Source organism: Lactuca virosa, chromosome 2 (genome assembly GCF_052849685.1).
Source record: "Lactuca virosa cultivar CGN04683 chromosome 2, Lactuca_virosa_CGN04683_v6, whole genome shotgun sequence".
Classification (NCBI taxonomy): domain Eukaryota; kingdom Viridiplantae; phylum Streptophyta; class Magnoliopsida; order Asterales; family Asteraceae; genus Lactuca; species Lactuca virosa.
The window spans coordinates 213563401-213571432 of NC_136427.1; the positions used below are offsets into that span (position 1 = coordinate 213563401).

Consider the following 8032-nt stretch of genomic DNA (forward strand, 5'->3'; position numbering starts at 1 on the left):
AAGTCCAAGATGTTCCTTACTCTTCTAACATATTCTCGAACATTCTATATCCTTCCACGGTCTTCCAGTATGTTCTAGAGTCTTCTAGGGTATTCCCATAAGTTCTAGATCCTTCCACGGTTTTTAGTATGTTCTGGAATGATATGGTGTCTTATATTAGGTTCTAGAACCTTCCAAGGTCTTCATATGTTTTAAAAGCTTCTAGCGTCTTCTAATATGTTCTAAAACCTTCCAAGATCTTCTAGCATTTTCTACATACTTCTGGAGTCTTCTCGAGCATTCTTGGTCAATCAAATTTGTCTTCTCTAGAGGGCTTAAAGACTTCCAGGTTCGTGATAGCAAGGTGATGATGATGATGAGGAAGGAAAGATATTGATATAATACTATAAATATAGGATTTTAATTTTGAAATTTAACTATATTCCATAAATATAAGGATAAATTTTAGATAATAACTAATTTAATTAACAAAATTACTATAATACCCCTATCAAATGATTGGAGCATATTTGCCGCCATATTGTCATACATTCACACAATGATTTTGGTTATATATGATCTCTCTCTCTCTCTCAATATGTGTGTGTGTGTGTGTATATATATATATATATATATATATATATATATATATATATATATATATGATGGCCTCATTGGTAACTTGGATATTTTAAAAAATTAAGTTCAAATGTTAAGCTATGTCATGTTCCCATATCTTCTCAACAATCTATATCAATCTAATTTATTTGAGCATCTAGTTGTGAGACTCATGTATTACATAGATTTATTTAAAAATAATAAACAAACATGAATATCTAACAATTTAGAAAATTTTAAAATTATAAGAAAAAAATAAAATAATTGAGTTGTGATGAATATTGAAAGAATATCAAAATTGAGCTAACCGATGTTTGGAAGGTTTCTTTAAATAATCGTGAATTGAAATGGATTGCCGAAAATTGTGTTTGAGAATTAGGAAGATTTATTTTAATTTAATACATTCCTTGATTGATTACGTGAGAGTTTAAGGAGGGAGTCAACTTTCTTTAAATTGTTTTAATTGCTTTAAAACGCAATAAATTTTTATTATCTTTTTTGATTTGTAAAAAAGTCAATAAAATCACAATTTGCCAAGTGAATTTAAATGATATTTAAAAAATTAAAAAAATGTCATATGACATATTTAATTAGATGATGACATGTGTCAAAAAACTGTCATTTATTAGGGTGGATTTATGATTTTAGAAATCCTTTTATTAAACAATATATATTATATATTATATGAGAAAATTTCCTAAAACGTTCTATAGCCGAGAATTATAGAAAATACTTTGGTAAATGTTTATGATTGAAGAAGTTTGTGATAATAGATATATATGCTAGATAAAAGTTAATAAAAAATAATATTATAAAAAACCATCGGAGATTACAATTTGCATTTAACATCCTACGTATATTTTCTTTCTCTATTTCTCATTTATCAAAATGGAAAATACGAAGATCTTCTAAAAATCTTTATCCTTAATCATGGTAGGTTAAACTAGCCATAACAGCTATGCACAGACCATAATCTTGCCATTTGCCAGCATGCAACTTATATGCATATGAAATAACACACTAAAAACCTCCATTTTTTTTATATCATATGGTTTTGAACCTGACGTCTATAGATACATGAATAAAAACATCCCTTTTAATTGTTGCTAACGAGGGTTTTGAGCTAGGAGTTTAAGCAATACTTTTTATGATATTAACATTTGGGTTATGATATAATGTGAAGCAAATCACAGTGTTATAATTGGGTAGATTTTTTAAAACACAATGCTGTAGTAGTAAGAAACGAAAGTAGGATGCTATTACAACACTGGCTATCAATTTTTTACTTACTAAGGCATTGTACTTTGAAAATTTTACCAAGCTATAGTACTATACTTCCAAATTCTTTTTTATTAGGACTAAATACTTTGAAAAACGTCCCCATTATAGAAGCAAATTTTGCCTTAAGTTCGAATAACATTACTATAATCAGCTAGATTTTATAAACATTTTACAAAATGTTATAGTTTATACTTATAATACTGTTATTATTCCAAAATATGCAAATGTTAATCAAATATACTTTAATTCAAAAAAGAGTAACGTTACTAGTTGTTTCAAATTCACTATCCGAATACCAAATTTTCTCAACTTCATCAATGTTGTATAGCAACAAATCTTTCTCTTTCCTTAAACACAATAACCTCAAAACGCAATCTATATCCTCCCATTGAGGATGCGAATGATCTCCCGCGGAAAATGCAAAAACACAATCTTTAACCTTAATCCAAGACCACCCCGGTTCCTTAACAACACCTTTTATCCTCATTAATCTCCTCAAATCCGCAGCTTCTTTCCACCTCCCTTTAGCCGAATACAAATTCGCCAATGTAATATAAGTCGAAGGGCAATTTGGGGTTTTCTCAAGAATCTTGGCAGCTGCCCGCCGCCCAAAGTCAACATCACCGTGTAACTTACAACCTCTCAACACGGTTGACCACACAACATCATCGCCACTAAACGGCATGTTTTTTATCATGTTTTCAGCCTCACGTAATTGACCCGGTCTACAAAGTAAATCAATCATACAACCATAATGTTCTTTAGATAAAGCTAGGTTATATTTTTTAATTAGGTCAAAGTATCGAAAACCTAAGTCAACTAAACCCGCGTGGGTACACGCAGTTAGAACCCCAATGAATGTGACCGCGTCCGGTTTTAAACCGGACCCAATGAGCCGCTCGAAGAGGTCAATAGCTTGTTGACTCAACTCGTGTTCTGCGTACCCGTTGACCATTGCAGTCCATGACACGATATCATTACATTTAACCTCATTGAAAACGTTTAAAGCTTCTAAAATGGACCCGCATTTCGAATACATATTAATTAAACCACTTTGAACCATGGGTTCATGATCAAGACCTACACGTAGACAATGAGCATGAAGTTGTTTGCCTAAATCAAGATTCGCCATGGTCCCACATACGCTTAAAACACTAGAGAAAGCGAATGCATTCGGTTTTAATCCTTCGTTTCTCATTAAAGAAAGATACTTAAAAGCTTCATCTCCAAATCCCATTTGAGCATGTCCTCGAATTATAGTGCTCCATGAAACAATATCTTTTTGTCTCATTTCTTGAAAAACTATCGATGATGAATCTAACTTTCCACATTTTGAATACATTGTCACGATGGAATTAGCCACGGACATAAATTTTATAAAACCGTTGCGCAAAACACACGCGTGAAATTGTATGCCGAAATCGATTCGTGCAAGATTTGCACACGCAGAGATGAGTCCTGCCAGAGTGTACTCATTAGGACTCACCTCTGATTCTTGCATATGCAAGAACGCGTTAATCGCGTTATGTTCTTGACCCGTTTGAACATATGATGTGATCATTGTTGTCCATGAAACAACATCTTTTGTTTTGATTTTATCAAATAAGTGTAACGCGTATTCACCTTTTCCACATTTGTTATACATGGTGATAAGAGAGTTGGCCACATATGAAGTTTTATCAAAACCTTTCTTCAATGTTTGTGTGTGAATTTCTTTACCACTACGTAATAAACAAGCATCAGCACATGCTTTTAATACGTTAGCTAAGGTGTAAGAATCATATGACATACCGTATTGTAATAATTTATAAAAATATAAGATCCCCTCGATGTGGAAACCAGCATGGTTTAACCCAGTTATGATTGCAGTACAGGAGACCACATTTCTTATAGGCATTTCATCGAACACTTTACAGCCTTCGTATACTTTCCCGGTTTTCATATACATGTTCAAAAGAGCACTGCTTACAAAGACGGAACTCACAAGATTGATTTTTACTAAGTACCCATGAAGTGATTCGCCTTGTTTAGCACTGAAACTGAGAGCGCATGCCTTGAGTGCTAGACTGAGTACGAAGGGGTCCATTCGTTGAGAGGGATCAGCCCACATGTTGGAGAATAAGGACAAAGCTTCAGATGAATTGGAGGTATTTACGTAGCCAGATATTATGGTGGTCCATGTGATTTCATCTCTGTGAGGTAATTTATCAAACAGTTGGCGGGCGTCATTCAACCTGTTTGATTTTACGAGCTCCTTGAGTTTGGAGTTGACTTCGACCATGTTGAATTGAGTGACATTGTGGGTTTCTTGAATTGATTGGCGCTTGAATGTTTGAGCGTAGGCAATACATGAGGTTGTATACGATCTTCTGATACAAATTCTGGCTGATATAACCATGATTAGTCAACTTATCCAACATACATCGTTACATACTAAAGATTAACCGTATTGATAACATATATTTTGGAGAAATGTATACTGACCATCAATAATGTTCCTGGTTCTAGCCTCCCTAATACAATAAATCGTCTTTGCTATGTTAGGGGTGAGCATGCGGTTTGGTGCGGTTTTAGGGTCAAACCAAACCGCAAACCGCAAGGTGCGGTTTTTGAATTCTAGAAACCGTTGGGTGCGGTTTTCAATGGTTCGGTTTTGCGGTTTTGAGTGCGGTTTCAGTTTGTACCGTTTCGGTGTCGGTTTTAAACCGATTCAAACATATGGTGCGGTTTTTTATGTTCACCAGTACGATTTTTTTAACCGTGGTGTTCATGTGAAGATTTATGATTGTATGACATGCTATCATTTCGTTTCCTCACATTTAGAAGCTGTAATTTTGAGATTTTTATGTTGTTTACTTGATCACTTCATTTGCAACCCATATTCCCAAACTCATTTTTTATTCAATTTGCGCTTAGAAGTTACAAGCTTGCAACTTGTAGCCCACATAGTGTTTACACTTTACACATAATCATTAAATCACAAACACAACGTGACAAACTCACATATTAAACCTAATATCTAATTACTAATTACGGTCAAGTTCAATATATAATATATGTATAAATTATAATTTATTAGTTTTTTAAATAATGTGTATAATTGTATAATATAAATTAGTGATTTATTTTATTGTTAATAAGCTTGCGGTGCGGTTCGGTTTTGGTGGTCCGGTATCTAGATAAAAACCGCATCGCACCAATAAATTCGGTTTTTCAAAAAAATAAAATCCACACCATCGGTTTTTGCATCGGTTTCGGTTTTTTGGTTGCGGTTTTTACGGTTTTTCTTTTATCGGTTCGGTTTTTGCTCACCCCTAGCTTTGTATACTTCATATTGATATGGTTTATTATTTTAATTTAAAAAAAAAAAAAAAAAAAACAGAATCATGTCGTTATTTATTTATCGTATATTTTTATTTTTTTTACATATGTTTAATACTAGTTGATTACTAAAATAACCAAAATAAAATTGTAATTTAGGAAGTTTTTAATATTTATTATAAACTAATCATTTATTTTGTTTATTTGGTTTATTTTGTAAAATGAAATTTATAATTTTTTTTCTATTAAATTGCTATAGGAATAGTTTTGTCACTTTGGTGGATTACGTCCCCAAAGAAGCAACCATAAACATCTTAAAGCACCTGGGTAAAAAGAATAAGGAAATGAATGGGATACCTGCAAAAACTAATACGATTGATCAGAAGGAAGAATGAAAAATCACACTAACAACAATGCGCGGAAGGAGGAAATCGTTTATAAGATCGCAGAGGGGCAAAAACTGGATGTGAATCAATATATTTCAATTGGAGGTCGTGAAAACTTGCTTGGAGTAGTATTTTTGGTGTGTTACTTCCGGATGAAGATGCAGCGTCGGCTGAAGAAATAAGGTTATCTGTTATACTCACCACTAACCACTATAGTGGGTGTCACATCATCATCACACTCCCTACCACTAACCAAGGGATACCTAACACTAAAAACATCACTCCACCTCATTTTTTATTTAAATTTAATTCAAAAATACTTTAAAATACAATAAAACATATTTTTTTATTTAAATTTAATTCAAAAACACAATAAAACATATTTTTTTTAAATTAGTTTTTTATTCAATAAAACAAAGATTAGATTAATTTAAAACACACAGCATAAAATGAAAATAATAATAATAATAATAAAACATAAAAATGCAACCACAAACAACTTAAACTAGTTTTTAAACTTTATTTTTAATGACTAAATTTTTGGTATTCTCTCAATTTTCGCCAAGCTTTGAAGTGTTTAGACGATGTGTGTTTCGTGTCTTCAAATTGGTGCATGACCACAGCAAACGGGTCGTCTTCGTCTACGTTGTTTATAACAAAGTTATAAATCTCATTGAATTCAAGGCATTTAACCCTCATGTCGCAAAACTTCGAACATATTTCATCAAGACTACGACTTCGGCAACCCATTAAATCATGGAAAACGTTTCCAACTTTTACCCAAAATAATATGAGGCATTTCTGGGTCTTCTGAAATAGCTACCCATGCTAGTGCTAAGTTCTCTTATTCATTTTTTGACCAATCCATCCTTTTAGGAGCCATTGGTTTTGAATTTATCAAGCAAAAGAAGTGTGTGATTGTGAGAAGAAGAGAAAAGAATTGTGTGAGTAAAATGAGAGAGTAAGTGTGGTATTTATAGAAGATATTTAATGGTGTTTGAAAGGTTAAAAAAACAAAAAACAAAGAGAGAGAGAGAGAGAGAGAGAGAGAGAGAGAGAGAGAAATTAAACCCTAAAATATGGTCGTTACTCAACAGCCAACCAAATTAATCGTTTCAATTCGTTGTCCGGAGCACGAAGGGCCACGAACACGACCCACCACGAGCCACCGGGATGGTGTGTACGGTCGTGGTTCATGGCCACCTAGACCACGACCTCCTCCGTTGCAACCTTACCGGATGGTCTAATCGTTGAATGAGGAGTTGTTTGGAGTTTCCTAAAAACTGGAATCTTTCTCTCACCATTATCTAGAAATTAAATTGGGAAATTAAGTAATTTAACCCTTATAAACGATCTACTTGACAAAAATGACCCAAAGTTTTTTTTTTTTTTGTAAAGTAACCACATTCTTCGGAACATATTGTTCCGGAGTACGATTCCAAACCATGGTTCCGAAATACATTTTACTTGTTTTTTTTTAATTTTTGCGTGTAACATGTGCTTTTTCTTTTAGTATAAGTTTTGGTTTCATATAATATATATGTTTTGCTTTTATAAAATGTATAACTTTTGGTTCTATAAAATGTAAAATGCAATTAAAATCAACAAACAACTAATAAATAATTAAATACATAAACTAAATAAAGGGATGTATCTGTAGGTCATATTACAAATACAATGTTCAAATTATATTTGTCATCGTACCCCAAAAGATTTCCGCTAGTTGTTTTCGATAACCCATAGCCCATGGACCGGTTTTACCCTCTATAGAAATCGATTTCCCGATGATCAACGCCTCCACGAGCCAACACAAAAACACCACACAAATCCCCTCTGTTGTCAATATGTTGTGGTACGTCTGAGGCCTTTTCGAGGGTCATCTTGAAGCTCTCAAGTGGGATTGAATCAGTTGGTTCAGTACCCTAGTAGTTGACTCCCACTAGCAGTTTGTGGATGCGGACTCTCATACCTATAAACCAATCCTCATTTTCTGAACAGTAGTCATCCTTCTGATGACTATCGTATATAAACATTTTGAATGTCTTCAAATCCAAAGCACCAAAGAACCAATGAGCATGGGGTATATTGATTGGGATGTAAAGCTACAAAAAAAGGTTGGAAATAATTAATTACTACATAAATACTCAGGTAATTTAATCCAAATAAAATTATACCGAATCACACTCTGCCTATATTGGGTAAACGAATCCGTCAGTCATGTTACTCCAGTCAAATGTATCAGTGTTGAAAGCTGACAGCACAACCGTCCATCGAACATAATCTGCTCTACGCTCTAGCAAAAATGACATCCACATCATGATGAGCTGCCAATTAATTTTTTTTGCAGTAAAGTAAGTATTGTTATTAGAAGCGCAGTATGTAATGAGCACATAATTATATTACTTACATCACATGACAACCATCCTCCATGACTATCCACATATAAC

The 8032-nt window shown here is 33.3% G+C and overlaps 1 pseudogene; it reads right to left on the reverse strand.

Annotated features, from left to right (window-relative positions):
- Nucleotides 1–2125: 2125 nt before the first annotated feature.
- On the reverse strand, nt 2126–4311 carry LOC145158204 (putative pentatricopeptide repeat-containing protein At3g47840 pseudogene; annotated as a pseudogene).
- Between the last annotated feature and the right edge of the window lie 3721 nt (nt 4312–8032).